General features: G+C 42.4%; 1 protein-coding gene across 1 annotated transcript in view; it reads left to right on the top strand.

The window, feature by feature from the left end:
• ZMAT4 (zinc finger matrin-type 4) overlaps positions 1-15079 on the top strand; it is a gene marked incomplete at both ends in the record, with an annotated part of 264719 nt that overhangs the window by 41308 nt on the left and 208332 nt on the right. The gene's annotated exons all lie outside the window — the stretch shown is intronic.

Raw genomic sequence — 15079 nt, 5'->3', positions numbered from 1 at the left:
GAGAATAAGATACCTCAAAGCCTGACCCCACAGTGACACACTTCTTCCAACAGGACCACACCTACTTCAATAAGGCCACACCTCCTAATAGTGCCACTCCAGATGAGCTAAGCCTTCAAAAACATGAGTCTATAGGGACCACTCTTATTAAACAACCACAAATGCATTTTCAAAACCTCTGTGTCATGAATTTAGAGTGCTAAAGTTGATTAAGATTTTTTTCAAAATACGGGTATTATGACTGGGATGTTAAGGTGGTTGAGATGTCTTGATGGTTATGTTTCATCTTTATAGTTAAGGAATCAAATTAGCATCTTTAAATTATTTTATTTTATTTTATTTATTTTTATTAATATATTTTATTAATGTTTTAAAATTAATTTATGTATTTTCAATGACATTTTATTAAACTTTTCTTGTGAAGTTTATTTTTTTAATGTTATATATATTTATACATAGAAAGAAACTTCTAATCTATAAATGACCTTAGAAAATATTCTATCTGCTTTTACCCTTGAATTTAGAATAGCCTTCTATACAATGCAACTCCAGTCTCCTGTTTGGACAGTCTGATTGTGTCTGTCTAAGGCCTAGATTCTTTGAAGATCAGATTATTAGGCATATTGAAGCCAAAAGAAGCTAAAAACCAGTGGCTGTGGGAATTTGGGCCAGTAACAGGAATACAAGGAGCGATAGAGAATGGCAAATCAATGGATATTTGTGAAAGGGGATGCTAAGATTTCACAGGAGAATAACTAGACTCACTGATAGCTCAATCTAAATAGTTCACATTTTAGATGACTTATTCCGGAGTCGTGAATCGACATCTATGTATTATGTTCATTGATGGTTTGGAGAACAAATTATAGATGAGGGTTTATATTTTGTTACACTGTTCTAACACAATGTAAGGATATTAGTAGGTTTCTATATTAGCTGATCTCCTCCCTTCTTGGTGTATAACTTCACCCCTACCTGACAGGAGTAACCACACAGACAGTTAGAACTGGGGGACATGTAACTCAGTGGAGTCCAGAAGAAAGGACTGGATGGAGAACAGATGGTACTGTTTAAGGAATTAAGTTTTGCTGCATCCTGAATTCATCAACGAAGAAAGGCACTAGTGACAGTGGACTCCCCTTTCCCCTGTGTTTAGTAAGAAACAACTGCCATGGGCCCAAGAGAAGCTGAAGATGACTAACCCCCTCTATCTGTGTTGAAAAACAGAGTCATAATTTTGTACCCCAACTCACCATTCCTCAAAAGTCCACTGCATTTATATGAAAGAGCAAATCAGGAGTAGAGGTGGGCAGCCCTACTAGGCATCTAGTCAAGAGCAGGCATGGTGCTGTGGCATCAGGTGGTCCCTGGAAGCATTTGGATGAAGGTGTTATTATTTCCCTTGGAGAAATGTCTACCGAGATTGTGAATACATGCTTGCAAAGCTTGAACACCTGGAGTCTTGGGCTATCTTCATATACGCCCATTTATCTGTGGCTGTCTTTAGGGAAGAATTCTGAATGAAAATTAGATTGCCATGCATGATGAGGACAAAGGAGAGATCATAGACTAAAGACTATGTGTTCGAGGAAGACAGGCAAGCACCAAGGTAGACGGGAAGTTCTGTTTTCTTTTGGTCTAACGCCATCCTGCAGAGAGCGGGACTTGTTCAGACATCAGCTCAAAGCAAGCAGCCTTCATGGATTTTCTGCTTTTTGAATACAGATGATTGGTCAGAACACTGTCTTTTGCTAAAGAGGTTGCAGTGTAGGCTTCCATGATAGAAGCTGGGGAATGATTAAACTATAAAACTATTGGACAAACTAATTAAATCAGGGTAATAAGAGCCAAGCAGCACGATTCATGATGTGTTAGAATGGGATGAGCCACTGAAGCTCTGACCATGGCGCGAGCCTTGGGTAGACATAGAGCTGAGTCCAGCATCATCCTGCCTATGTGGGTTCTTTTCACATTTTTGATGATGTCCCCAAAGCCAAGTTTTTACAAGATGGATCAATATTTTTCCTGGTCATATGTGTTTTTACTGCCATGTCTCAGATGTGATTGGCTAGTTCCAGGTCACAGACATTTACTCCTAATTTTTTTGTTTTCCATAGAGTTTCACAGTTTTAGTACATGGGAGGCTGAGCACCCACTTGGAGTTTTATGTATGACGTGAGGTGAGATGTGAAGCTTTGTTCTTTATGTGTGGATATTTGCTTATTTCAATTTCACTTTTGATCTTGGTGCCCTTCAGAATCATTCGGCCACAAGTGTCAGGGTTTATTTATGGATTCGCAGTTCGCTTTCCTTGACCCCATAGCTAGCTGTCCTTATGCCATCCCGATGCAGCCACCAGAACTTACCCACTGAACTAGGAAATTTTAGCAGTTTTGTTCTTTCCAGCATGGTGTGGGCTAATCTAAATTCCCGTCGTTTAAGGATCTGCTTATATTTAAGTGTTATTTTTGACACCACTATAAATTAATTTCTTTTTTATAAATTAACCTTTTGGATTGTTCACTATTAGTATTTAGCAAAGCACTTGGGCTTTAGATATTAATCATGCATCTTGTAACTTGGTTGAATTAGTTGCGAATTAATTCACTCTAATACATTCTCCCCAAATAGATCTATCAGGGTCTTGTCATCTGCAAACAAATTACGATTTTTAAAAATTTGATTTTAATTAACTTACAAAGTAAGTAGGCTTCCTTATGGATTTTTCCTACATATTACCATGTTGTCCCTCCTTCTATTCCCTCTCCTTCTCCCACATCCTTGCTTTTCCTCCTGGCTTATCTTTCCACCCCAGTATCCCCCCTTCCATTTGCATATCACACGTGTGTGGCTTCTTAATTTAACTTCAAGTTTTTATTTGTGTCACATGCACACTTGGGCACATGCCTTGAACTCATGTGTCCACATGTGGAGGCTAGAAGTTGGCATTGAATGTTTTCCTTTATCTATTCTTTAACTGGCCAGCAATCCCCTGAGGCCAAGTACCTCTATTTTGCTAGGCCTACCATGCTCAGATTTACTTGGGTGCTTGCATGAGCAAGCACTTTTCGTATACTGGACCCCCTCTTCCCATACCACATGCGTCGCTGTTTATACGATTCCTTAAGGGCCTGTCATGTGCAAATAGAAATGGTTTTGCTTTTTTTCTGGGTGATGAATTGTTAAACCTGATTGTGTTGTCTGAACCTCTCATACAATATGGAGTGGTAATGTGGTGTGGACATCCTTGTCAGGCACTTTGGCACTTCTCCTGCCACCAGCAATGCCTCCAGGGGTTTCTATGATGACCTTTGTGACTTGAACAATTTCATTCTCCTTTCTTTTTTAAAAATGTATTTACTTATTATTATTGCTATTATTATTATTATTATTATTGCTATTATTATTATTATTATTATTATCTCACTTTACATCCTGCTCACTGCCCCCTCCCAGTCCCCCCTTCCCACAATCCTTTCTCTGCCCCCTCCCTTTCTCCTCTGAGCAGGTGGAGCCCTCCTGTGTATCTCCCCAACCCTCACACTTCAAGTCTCTATGAGGCTGGGTGCATCCTCTCCTACTGAGGCCAGACAAGGTAGCCCAGCTAGAAGAACATGTCCTACACACAGACCGGTAACAGATTTGGAATAGTTCCAACCCCAGTTGTTCGAGAACCACATAAAGGCCAAGCTGTACATCTGCTACATATGTGTATGAAGGCAGGGTAGGTCCAGCCCATGTATGTTCTTTGCTGGTGGTTCAGTCTTTGAGAGCATCAAGACTTTTTGACACTATTGAAATTGCCATGGGAGGAGGAGGAAGGAGGCATCTCTTCAAAGTGGCTGAGTTAGAGTGTTCTAGTATGGTTTGAGAAGGGGGACTTCTGAGGTGCTGTAGAAAGAGAAGAGGCATCTAAGGAACGAAAGCTGACAGTTGGGAAAGTCAGAAAGCTGAAAGAAGTTCAGGTGATGCTCCTGGCAATGTGCTTCTTCCCGGCCCCACCCTGCCCAAACTCTGGATGTCTCTGGAGCCTGGCTGGGGCAGGGTTCTTCCTGCTGTCTCTCACTGAAGTGCCTGCCATCTGGCTGAAGCCAGGAGACTCTCCAGCTGTTGTTTTCCTGCTAGTGTGGGCATGGCATCTGTGAGGGCGAGGAGGACCAGGACAAAGGGGAGCAAGGGCAAGGGGGATGGGCAACAGGAATGGATAGGGTCAGAAAAGGTGTGGTGTCATGCTGTGATCTGTCAGAATCCTCATTCCTAGGGACCATCCAGGAGCTAGTGGAAGACAGAATTCCAAGACCTCCATCCTTTTCCGGATTAAGTCCGAGAAAGCCTTTCAAAGCTTTACCATGAGGTAGAAGCTGGTGTCCCATGACATCATGCCTTAGGTCATGGAAAAGAAAGGATGGTTCTGTATTGGCTCTGCCTTTGTAAAGGCAGGTGCCAAAGTGGGACCCAGGAACCAGAGCCCAATTCAGCCCTCAAGAGACTGTGCTCGTTAGTTGAGGGACTTGGAGGTTCTAGACACATCTGGGGATGTATGGTTTAAATAAAACGATCGTCTACTAAACCACCTGTCTAGAGAAAAGGAATTACTTCAGAAATTCCCCATTTTTCCCCCTTGAATCGTGTGATAATTCCAAGCAATCCACAAACAGACTAAAAGCTGGGGCTAGATCAGGCAAATAGATAATTTTCAAAGCAGGTGGCACATGGGCTGACAGCTACGGAGCTGCAGCTGGCCGTACATGCAGGTTCTCTCTGAGGGTCTGAAAAGCAGTGGTAACAACTATGTCTGGGAAAAGAAAAGATGCCTCTGAATGCTTAACTCTGTTTGGGGACACAGCAGCACGAGATTCAAAGGGGGAAAAATCCTGTTTCCCCATCATTAAGTTAAACAGTTCCACAAAACTTCATCTTTTTTTGTTTGTTTGTACTTGGCATCAAAACTGGACCCAAGAACTTAGTGCTAATAGTGGGCAGCCTTGACACACTTTAGTGATGTAGCTTTGTGTGTGTGTGTGTGTGTGTGTGTGTGTGTGTGTGTGTGTGAAACTAGTTCAACTCTGTATGTGAGCACCAGGAAGAAGAGGTAGGGTACTACTTTATTCTGTTCTTATACACTGATAAATTCTCTTTGTAAAAGTTCCTAGCCTCTCTTTGTCAATGAAAAATGTTATCTATGTGTATAAGTTGTTTTAATGATAACACAAATATAATATTTTTTACTGTCTTAACATACAATTACATTCATATTTCCCATTCCTTTTCTTTCCTCCGACTCCTCTCACTCTCCATCTCAGAATTATGGTTTCTTTTCCTCCAGTTTTTTTTAGTTTATATATTTAATGCCTAAAGATATAAAAACATAAACCTGCTGACTCCATTTAATTTTATTTATATGGATATGATTTCAGGGCTGAACAGTTGGCATCAGATAGCCAGCTGGGGGCTTGTCCCCAGAGAGAGGTATTTCTCTTTCCAGGAAAAATTTAAATGTAGCTACATTTCAAATGAGGCAAGTAAATGTGTTTTTTAAAATATAATTTTCTGACAGATGAATAGTTTTCTTGACAAGGAACTATTATGTTTTATCCATATATTATATTTAAATATAATATTTATATATGCTATTGTTTAAAGTGGAGTTTTACCCTGTCATCTGATGCACCTGGTTACTTAAAGAGTTAGAGGGCATTTACAGAAAACTATGAAATTGGATCAGGACTACTAACATAACAAGGAACTAAAGATTTAGTCATAAGTACAGAATTCAGTTTGGGAGTACTTATATAGAACATCACAGCTTGCAAAAAATAGGGTAAAAGGAAACTCTAATGTGAAAATGTTATACAGAATGAATAAGCCATCAGACAGGGAAGAGGCCACCAGACAGGGAAGAGGCCATCAGACAGGGAAGAGGCCACCAGACAGGGAAGAGGCCATCAGACAGGTTGAGCAGCATGCGTGAGCCCACTAATTCTTCAGACCTCTTTTTGGTTATTGGAGTAACCATTTTAGCTTGTAGCTCACTACTTTTATGGGACAAAACCTCTTAATTATGGAGTAACGTCCATAGACTAGACTTTGCAAGTCTTCTGTCTATGTCCACAGAAGGGTTTATTTGGGAGGTGATATTTTTATGCATTGTTAAGGTTTCCCTGAAATCTGGCTATGAATGTTCTCAAAGAACTCGAGTCTCCAGAAGGTTACAGCACAGGACTGGCTGGTGTTAGAACTTAAGAGCTTTCAGATTTCAGATGATCTGGGGGTTTATTCCTTCCAATGGCCCTGGCCTCTCTTTCTTTAATCATTGATTCCCCTCTAGCATTAACTGCTCTGTAAGGGGCTTAGTGAAGAATATAATTTTCATCCCCCCCCCCCCCCAATAGCAAAAGAAAGGCAAGCCTAAACTGGCTTGCTCTTCCATTTCTCTTTTGACTGCTCAGAATGCACAAGCATGGGAACACTTTATCTCCAGACACACCACAGGGAAACAAAATCCTTTCTCTCCATATCTTGGTGGTGATTTAATTTTTTTTAAATTGCAAGACTTTGATTTAAAATTGTAATGTGCCTCCGTAGTCTCCTGTGCTTGCAGACAGCAGTTTGGATTCGGTACAAATATGTTTATACAATTATGGCACAGTGTATCCTTCCATCCACGGTCTTTTCCAACCCAAACGCATGTGCCCAAATCAGCCCTAATACATGACTCATGAAGGACAAACGTTTCTTATATCAAATGGCTTAAAAGATAATATTTCAGAAAAACAAAACCAGAATCAAAAGAGTTACGCAATCCTAGGAGTTCTGAGGCCATGTTTTAAAGGATGGTTTGCTTTCTGAGTACATAAAAAGGAGTCTGAGAGAACACGTAGTTTAGATAGATGGCATATGGATTACTCAGCTGGGCTTAGAGAACAAGACAAAACAGACTGGGAGACTTGGGAGACACACTTCCTTGCAGCTTGAAGCCAGAAGTCTGTCATCAAGGTGCCAGTGAGACCGTTTTCCATTCTGCTGAGGGATATGACTAGCCTGCGGACCAGAAGGGAAAGAGAAAGGGAGAAACAGAGATGACGCCACGGGGCAGACCTACAAGTCTGTTGATCACAGAGACAGAGGTCAGAGTTACTCGGCCTTGAATGTGCTGCGGTGTATACACTGTACAGCTTTTCCCTTTCTGCCCGCTTCATGGCAGTTCCTGTTTTCTTCAGAGCTTGGACTTGGAATCTGGTCTCCATCGGGCACCTCCTGAGGTTCCTGCCTGAGCATGCTGCCAAAGTCAGGGTGCTGCTCTGGGACACACAGCGCAGTGTTTGGGTTTGGAGACAGCAATGGAGGGCTGGTTCTTCCAACTCTCATTCAGAGGGATGAGACTCAGGCAAAAGGATCCCTATGCTAAGTCACCACCTTTGTAATGAATTGAGAGAATTGTGTACTTTCCCTCCTAACTATGGAATGCTTTTGTGTGTGTGTGTGTGTGTGTGTGTGTGTGTGTTTAAAAATTTAGAAAAATCAAGGATGTAAGAAAGTTCAAATCGCTTGCAATTAGACCAGTGGTTTCCAACCTGTGGGTCATGACCCCTTAGGGGGTTTCATATCAGATACCCCACATATCAGATATTTATGCAACAGTTTATAAGGGTATTAAAATACAGCTATGAAGTAGCAACAAGATAATATTTATGGTTGGGGTTCACACATGAGGAGCTGTAATAAAAGTGTAGGATTAGGAAGGCTGAGAACTGCTGAATTAGGCAATGTAAGTCCCTCAATACATCAATACATCTTCCCTAGACTTACACCACATATACATGTGTACTAGTATGTTCGTTTATAAATGTGATATCCTTCATATTCTTGTTTAAAACTGCCATTTTTATTATTACTATGTCTATATTTTTTATACTGTTGACTAGTGTTCTCTGTCTGCTACGGTATAGTCACCTGTCATACAATGTTTTATAATATTTGCCTTTGTTTGGGGGCATTTGACTCATTCTTTGATAGCCGTCTTCATAGATTCTGCATGTGTCTTTCATTGATTCTCGAAGTAAATTTATAGAAGTGCGTCAGTTCACTGCATTAAGCCTTATGTTTTTGATACTTACTGTCAAATCTCCCAGGCAAATGTTCTATGGACTTGCCTCCCTCTGAGATGAATATTGGAATTAGTTTTACTGCCAACATGGATCACGTGTAATGGAGGAACCAGTACCACTTTGATGGGAGGAAAAAAAAAAAAAACTTTTTTTTTTTTTAAATTTAAAATTTGTCAGGCTGCATTTGTATGGATTTCATAAGTGTCTTTAGTTATTCGTGTTTGTAAAATTTTATTTATATCTTTTGTCTAGTCAAACATTGCCTTTTCTGTATGGATTAGTGATACAGTGAATTCTGTCAAAGGCCTGTTGCAAACACTGCTGGGTGCTGGCTGGTTTTCTGTCCACTCACGACACAAGCTAGACTCCTTTTAGGAGTGGGAGATTGAAAACGATGCCCCGATCAGATCAGATCGGTCTTTGAGAAAATATGTAGGATGTTTTCTTGGTTGATTGATGTGAGAGGGTCCAGGTCATCACTGGTAGTGCCATCCCTGGTTGGGTGCTCCTGGGTGTCATAGGTTAAGCAGGCTGAGCTAGCCATGGAGGGCAAGCAAGAAGCTGACCTTTGATGACAGCCTCCCAGTTCCTCCCTTGAGTTCCTGCCCCGACTTCCCTGGATGAGCATCTACAGTGAGATGAACTAACGCTTTCCTCTCCCAGACTGTTTGGGTCACGGTGCTCACTGCAGCAGTAGAACCCTTGGCCGAAGCTCCCGCGTTGTGCAGTGCTTCTCGGGGACCTTTCCTCATCACGTCACTGTCACTGCATGTTCGTCGCTCTCACTTCTTTTGCTTGGCTGATGAAAATTTTCCTGACTCAGGGCTGGCTCGGTCCAGCTGGTTTCCTTACATCTGAAGGCCTTTAATTTTACTTCATCTTGTCTCAGTGCAGCCATAATGCATGAGTCTGGTCTTGTGAGTGTAAGTAAGTTCCTGTTTAAATTCCCCTTATCACTTCTGCTCTCCAGACAGGGGTCTTACTTCAGTCTAGCTTACCTTGTACTGACTTTTAGTTCTACCTCCAAGTGCTGGAATTACATGCCCGACGTCACACCTAAGCCCCCATTCACATTTTGTTTATCTTAACTTCTGCAGAGATTGGCAGTATGTTCCCGCTCTTGAACGCTGTAAAAGACCTTCAAGTTATGTGATGACATTTTTAATTTCCTTCCTTTATTAACTCAGACAGTATCATCTCAATCAGGTGTCTGGTTTCATTTCTCAGGTTATGCCCTCGGTTTGTGTTTTTCTCTCTCATTAACTGACACAGCGTGTGCACCATTTACGACTTATTTCTATTTGTCCTTGCACATACTTGCAAAATAATTGTTTGATCTCTCCTCTGATGATCTGATAAAAGCTGTCCTTGGATTGTGGGTGGAGCTCAAGCATGGCAATTGACTGCTTGGCACAGCAAGGCCCTGGTTCCCATCCCCAACAGCACCCGGAACTTTCCTTTACACCACATGGTAGTTTACTGTGTACCACTCACCCTGGGCATACCAGAGCCTATAAAGGCCTAATGCATGCTTCTGTGTGTGCACCAGCCAGGATACTGGGACTCATTCAGTCTCTTCCAGTTCAGTTTCAGTTCTAGGAGTTGCTGCAAACACTGTCAGTAGCTCATAACCTGTGCAGGAGGCCTGAAGGTAGGTCTGGGCATCTTGGGCCTTTTCCGTGACAGCAAAGCCTTCCCTCAGGGTTTACCTTTTCTGCCTATCTGATCCAGCATGCACACTTACTTAGTGTAGGAAGGTTCTGGGCCCAGCTTACTTCTATTGTAAGAACAGAAGATGACTCTTACGGTTTTCCTACCTTTAACCTTGACTTCTCATGTGGTCCGATAACAGTGCTAGGACTCACATCTGAGTCCTAAAAGTCATGAGCCCTGAAGTGGGATATGTGGTGGTTTGAATGTGCTTGGTCCAGGGACTAGTACTATTATTAGGAGGTGTGGCCTTATTGGGGGAAGTGTGCCATTGTGGGCGTAGGCTTTAAAGACCTTTCTTCTCCTGGAAGCCAGTCGTCTATTAGCTGCCTTCAGAACAAAAGGTGGAACTCTCAGCTCCTCCTGCACCATGCCTGCCTGGATGCTGCCATGCTCCTGCATTGATGATAATGGACTGAATCTCTGAACCTGTAACACAGCCCCAATTAAATGGTGTCCTTATAAGAGTTGCCTTAGTCATGGTGTCTCTTCACAGCAGTAAAACCTGAATTAAGACAGGGTTGGTCCTACCAGGACCACTTTCCTTTCATTCTTTGAGAGGGAATCCCTGTCTCCCACTGGACAACAATTCTCTAAACCCCAATGAGTTAGACTCTTGATGTTTGCTGTCTTGAAATATCTCAGAGATGGCGGCCTGTGAGAATCACAGTTCTATAATTATCAGTCCATTCTAGGCTCTGTTTCCTTGATGTTCTTGGCTTTTTTTCCTCTGGTTTCTGGAGGAGGTTTAGCTAGATGGCCAGGATGGAACTAGATGGAGAAAGACTTATCTCGGAAATGAAGAGTGGATCGGGACGATTGTTTAAGATCGCACCTCCCCTGCCAGCCTCAAAACTGAGATCTGAGGATGAAATGAGACGATGAATGTGGGAATTCTTTGAAGGCTGCTTGAGGAATTATGCAAATACAAACGTGCTTTGTGACCGCCACATTTTGTAAGAGGAGAAGCTGGTACCCTCATTGGTAACAAGCTTGAGTTAGGCTTTTCAAAAGGGAATGTGCAATTTTGCAAAAATGATTATTTGGGTGAAGTACAAATCAATTCCAGTTCCCATGTTCTCCTTGCTTCTGCTCAGCAATCTGAAATAGGGCTTTGCATTACTCTTTGTTCCCTTAAAGTATTCTTACTTTATATAGTTTCTCCGAGTGTCAAGAGATTGTTTCAGCTAAAAAAACTAATCTTCAGATGGCTCTGACTCAACACAATGCCCAGGGCATGGCAAAGGCATTTAAAGTTGAAGAGTTGGTGATTTCCCTAGACCATTGGGGAAGCTTGAATGCATGTAGTTTCAGTAAAAGTAAAGTCTTTTGGATGAAGCCTCTCCAGAGACAGTCATGCTAGGCTCCTATCTGCAGACATAATAGAGCATCATGAATAGTATCAGGAATTGGCTGTCTTACATGGGATGGGTTTTAAGTTGAGACAGTCATTGACTGGCCATTCTCTTAATCTTTGCTCCATCTGTATTCCTGCACATCTTGTAGCTCAAACAAGTTATGGGTTGGAGGTTTCGTGGCTGATGCCCAGAAGCAGATAGAAACAGATGTGGAGACCCACAGCCAAATACCACGCTGTGCTTCAGGAGTTTTGAGGAAGAGTGGGCAATTGAGTTGAACAATCTGGATGGGTCAAGGACACTGTAAGATCTACAGAGTCAATTCATTTGGGCCCATGAGGGCTCTCAGAAACTGAACCACAAAGCACAGAGCATTCAGGGGTTGGATCTAAGCCCCCTATGCATTTGGGGCAGATGTCCAGCTTGGTCTTCTTGCAAGTCCTCTAACAATTAGACCAGAGACTTTCTCTGACTCTTTTACCTGCCATTTGCTCCTTTTCCCCTAAGTGGATTATCTAGTTGGGCTTTAGTGGGAGAGGATGTGTTTAGGCCTAGGGTGACTGGATGTCACAGGCTAGGGTGACACTCAAAGAGGGCTTCCCTCTCTCCTCAGAGAAGGGGATGGGTATTGGGGGGAGGAATTTGTGAGACTGGGAGGAGAGGTGGAATGGGGCCCTGAGATAGAGATGTAGGGTGAATAAATAAATAAGTAAATAAATAAAGACAGGAGAGATGCTGTTTATTTCCTGTTCCTTTTTTTTCTTCCTTCAAGTGAGTGTCCTTTCTCTTTCCTGAAACCTCACCAACTAAACCCTGAAGTATTGTTTTCTCCTGGAAGCTAACTTCACTTGATAGCCACTTGGTCACTTTTATACCTTTGAAAGGCAGAGCACATGGTCGGGAATGAGAAATCTTGACAAGGTGTAAGAATCTGTTGTCATTGTTGTGTCTGTCTCTAACAGCGGGCCCCGTTCTGCTGATGTGGATACACTTAGCCCCCTCCTCAGTGTCTTGTCAATACATGGAATCTGAATTTTTACCACACAGTGGAGAGCACTATCACATTGTCCGTACCAAAATGAAGTTCAAAACGTTGAATGGGTTGAGAAGGCTCATCTAATATCAAGCATCCCAATGAAAAAATGAATTTGCATTTAGAGTGTTGGCAAAGGTCAAGTATACCAGTGCACAGTCTGAGCACCTCAGAGCATTGGTGGCTTTCACCAGATGTAACCACTGGATAAAAAGTGAACTTAGAGTAGACCACCATGATGGGAGCCGTGGCCACGCTCACGTTGTATTACCAGAAGGTTTTTTTTTTTGTTACAAACAAACAAACAACAACAACAAAAATAAAACATACTCCATGTTTTCTTTTATGTCTCATTTTTTAAAAGATACTCTGTATTCAGATTTGAGATGTTATATTCCTCTCTCCCACCCAGCACCTATCATCCCTCTCCCTCCATTTGCCTTCACAAAGGTGCACTTCCTCCTAATCACCCTCTCCAACCCATTGCCTTGGCATTCCCCTACATTGGGAAAACATGCCCTCCCTGGAACAAAAGTCTTTTCTCACATTGATGCCAGACACTGCTGTCTTCAGCTACATATGCAACTGGATCAATAGGTCCCTCAATGTGTGCACAGAGGTTGGTGTTTTAGTCCATGGGAGTTTTGGAGGGTTTGGCTCATTGATAATGTTGTTCTTCCCATGAGGTTGCAACCCCTTTCAGCTCCTTCAGTCCTTTCTTTAGCACCCTCATTGGGGTCCCTGTGTTCGGTCTGATGGTTAGCTGCAAGCATGCTCAGCTGTATTTACATGACTCTAACATAGTCCCTAAGGAGGGATCTCTATCTGCCAGTAAGTACTTCTTGGGATCAGCTAATAGTGCTTGGGTTTGGTTACTGCATATGTGGTGGATCCCTGGATAAGGGGACTTCTGAATGATCTTTAGATCCTTTCCCTATTCATCTCTTTCCAGTAACACTCATGGCTACTGCGACGTTTAGCTTTGTGCTTGGTGGTCTTTATTCTATATCTCTTACAAGGCAAATGAGCTCCCCATTTCTCTCTTCTGCATAAGGCTACTCCACTGTTGCTTTAACAAGACTTCTATTGTTGACCAAGCCTCTCTGTCCCATGTTTCTTTGTTCAAGAAGGCAATGCTAAAGGGAACATCTTTGCTTCAATTTAATTGTAACTTTCTGTGGGAAGTTCACTTGCTAGAATAAGTTGGAGTGACATGACTGTGCCAAACTTCAAGAAGTTTCTAGAAGGTAGTGGGGAAAGGGAGTCAGTTGGAGGCACCGAGCTAGGTACTTCAGAGTCTTCTAATGAGGATGTGATAAGAGCCAGGTTTCGTGGAGATGTTTCAGAATGTCAAATGCTCAGGAACAAACTGTGGAGATCCTTTCCTATGGTTAATCCAAATTTAAGGATTCTAATGGACCCTTCCTCCTGAGAGGGCTGGCTGTCACTTTCCTGCAGGGTCAGCTGTGGATGGAGGTGTGGAATCTGACTCTGGCAGTTAGGAGACAGCATGGGATGGAGCTAAGAAAAGGGTGGGCACTTATGAAGGAGAAACTAAGGTATTTTCACTTCTACCCCGAAGGTTATCATGGTCTCCTAAACTGTGCAAGGCTTTAGCTGAGCCCCAGGAATAGCCATGCCTGCTCTGTGTAAATAGGACCTCAGACTCTGAGTCAGACTATCAGGTGTACAGTCATCCAAACTGCTGATGAGCCTCAAATCCCAACCTCTCTCCTCACTAATGGATTCAAAGAAAGGCTTGTCATTTATTCTGTTTTCTTTTTCTATTCTTTTTCTTTCTTTCTTTTTTTTTTTGTTGTTGTTTCAGCTAATTTGTTTTGTTAAACTGCACTTAAGTAACTTGGTGAACTCTTGACTTTGAGGAAGTCTTCTCAAGAGAAACAACATACTGCAGGAAAGGGAGAAGGGGGCTGGAAAGCAGGCCCACTGTGAGAGTTCAAACGTTGTCATCATCCTGGGTGTACTGGTGGTACTGGGGCTGGAGAACTGGAGAAGCACACCTGCTTCGGTCTGTGTGAACATGAACAATGACGTCTAGTCTGTTTAGCATCCACCATATATGGTTTCCCTGCCACCTACCCAAGCTCTGTGTTCTGAAGACTGAATTGTTTCTTTTTTTATTCTTCTGCCTATGGCTGTTCTTTGAGTAATACCACTATCCTTCATCTCTACCCCCTCCACAATAAAAAATAATGTAGATTTTAGTAATCAACATCTCTCTCTCTCACACACACACACACACACACACACACACACACACACACACACACACACACAATTGATTTGTACCATGCCATTCTCAAACATAATTGTAGAACTTGAGCAATGTTGTTGGAACATCTGTCTTATCCTCAAAGGTCTCTAGTAATCTGTGCTATCAATTTTCCCATCAAGGAAAACAACCCAGACAGCCTTCATTAGGATGTGCTCTGGAACACAGTGGTGACCACAGTGTGTTCCCAGCCACACTGAGGTACTTAGACACTTGTAAAATTCCTCATGCTCTACTACTGCTTGCAAACCCACTTGAAGGTCTTGAAAGTGTCCAGGGACTGTTTGGAAGTGTGCTCTGCTTGTTCTAGGCAGAATAATGGAATTAAGACATGATGAATGAGGAAGGCTGGCAGAAAGGATTTATAGTGCACACAGTAAACAAAACACAACTCGCTGGCTTGTCTCCGAAAATCGCTCTGCCTCTCTGGCTAATCCATAAACGTAAGCTATCATCCGCTGGGCTGCCTAGCACTAAGCTATGAATGAAGATGAAGTAGAGGAGACAGGGAACCCCAGAAGGGGGTGATCTCCATGTCTAGGGAAGGGGAAGGGAGCTGAAATGAGTATGGTGGGTT

This window comes from Micromys minutus (assembly GCF_963924665.1).
Source record: "Micromys minutus genome assembly, chromosome: 14".
NCBI lineage: Eukaryota > Metazoa > Chordata > Mammalia > Rodentia > Muridae > Micromys > Micromys minutus.
Note: the sequence above shows the minus strand (reverse complement) of the source record. Positions and strands in the feature narration are given on the sequence as shown.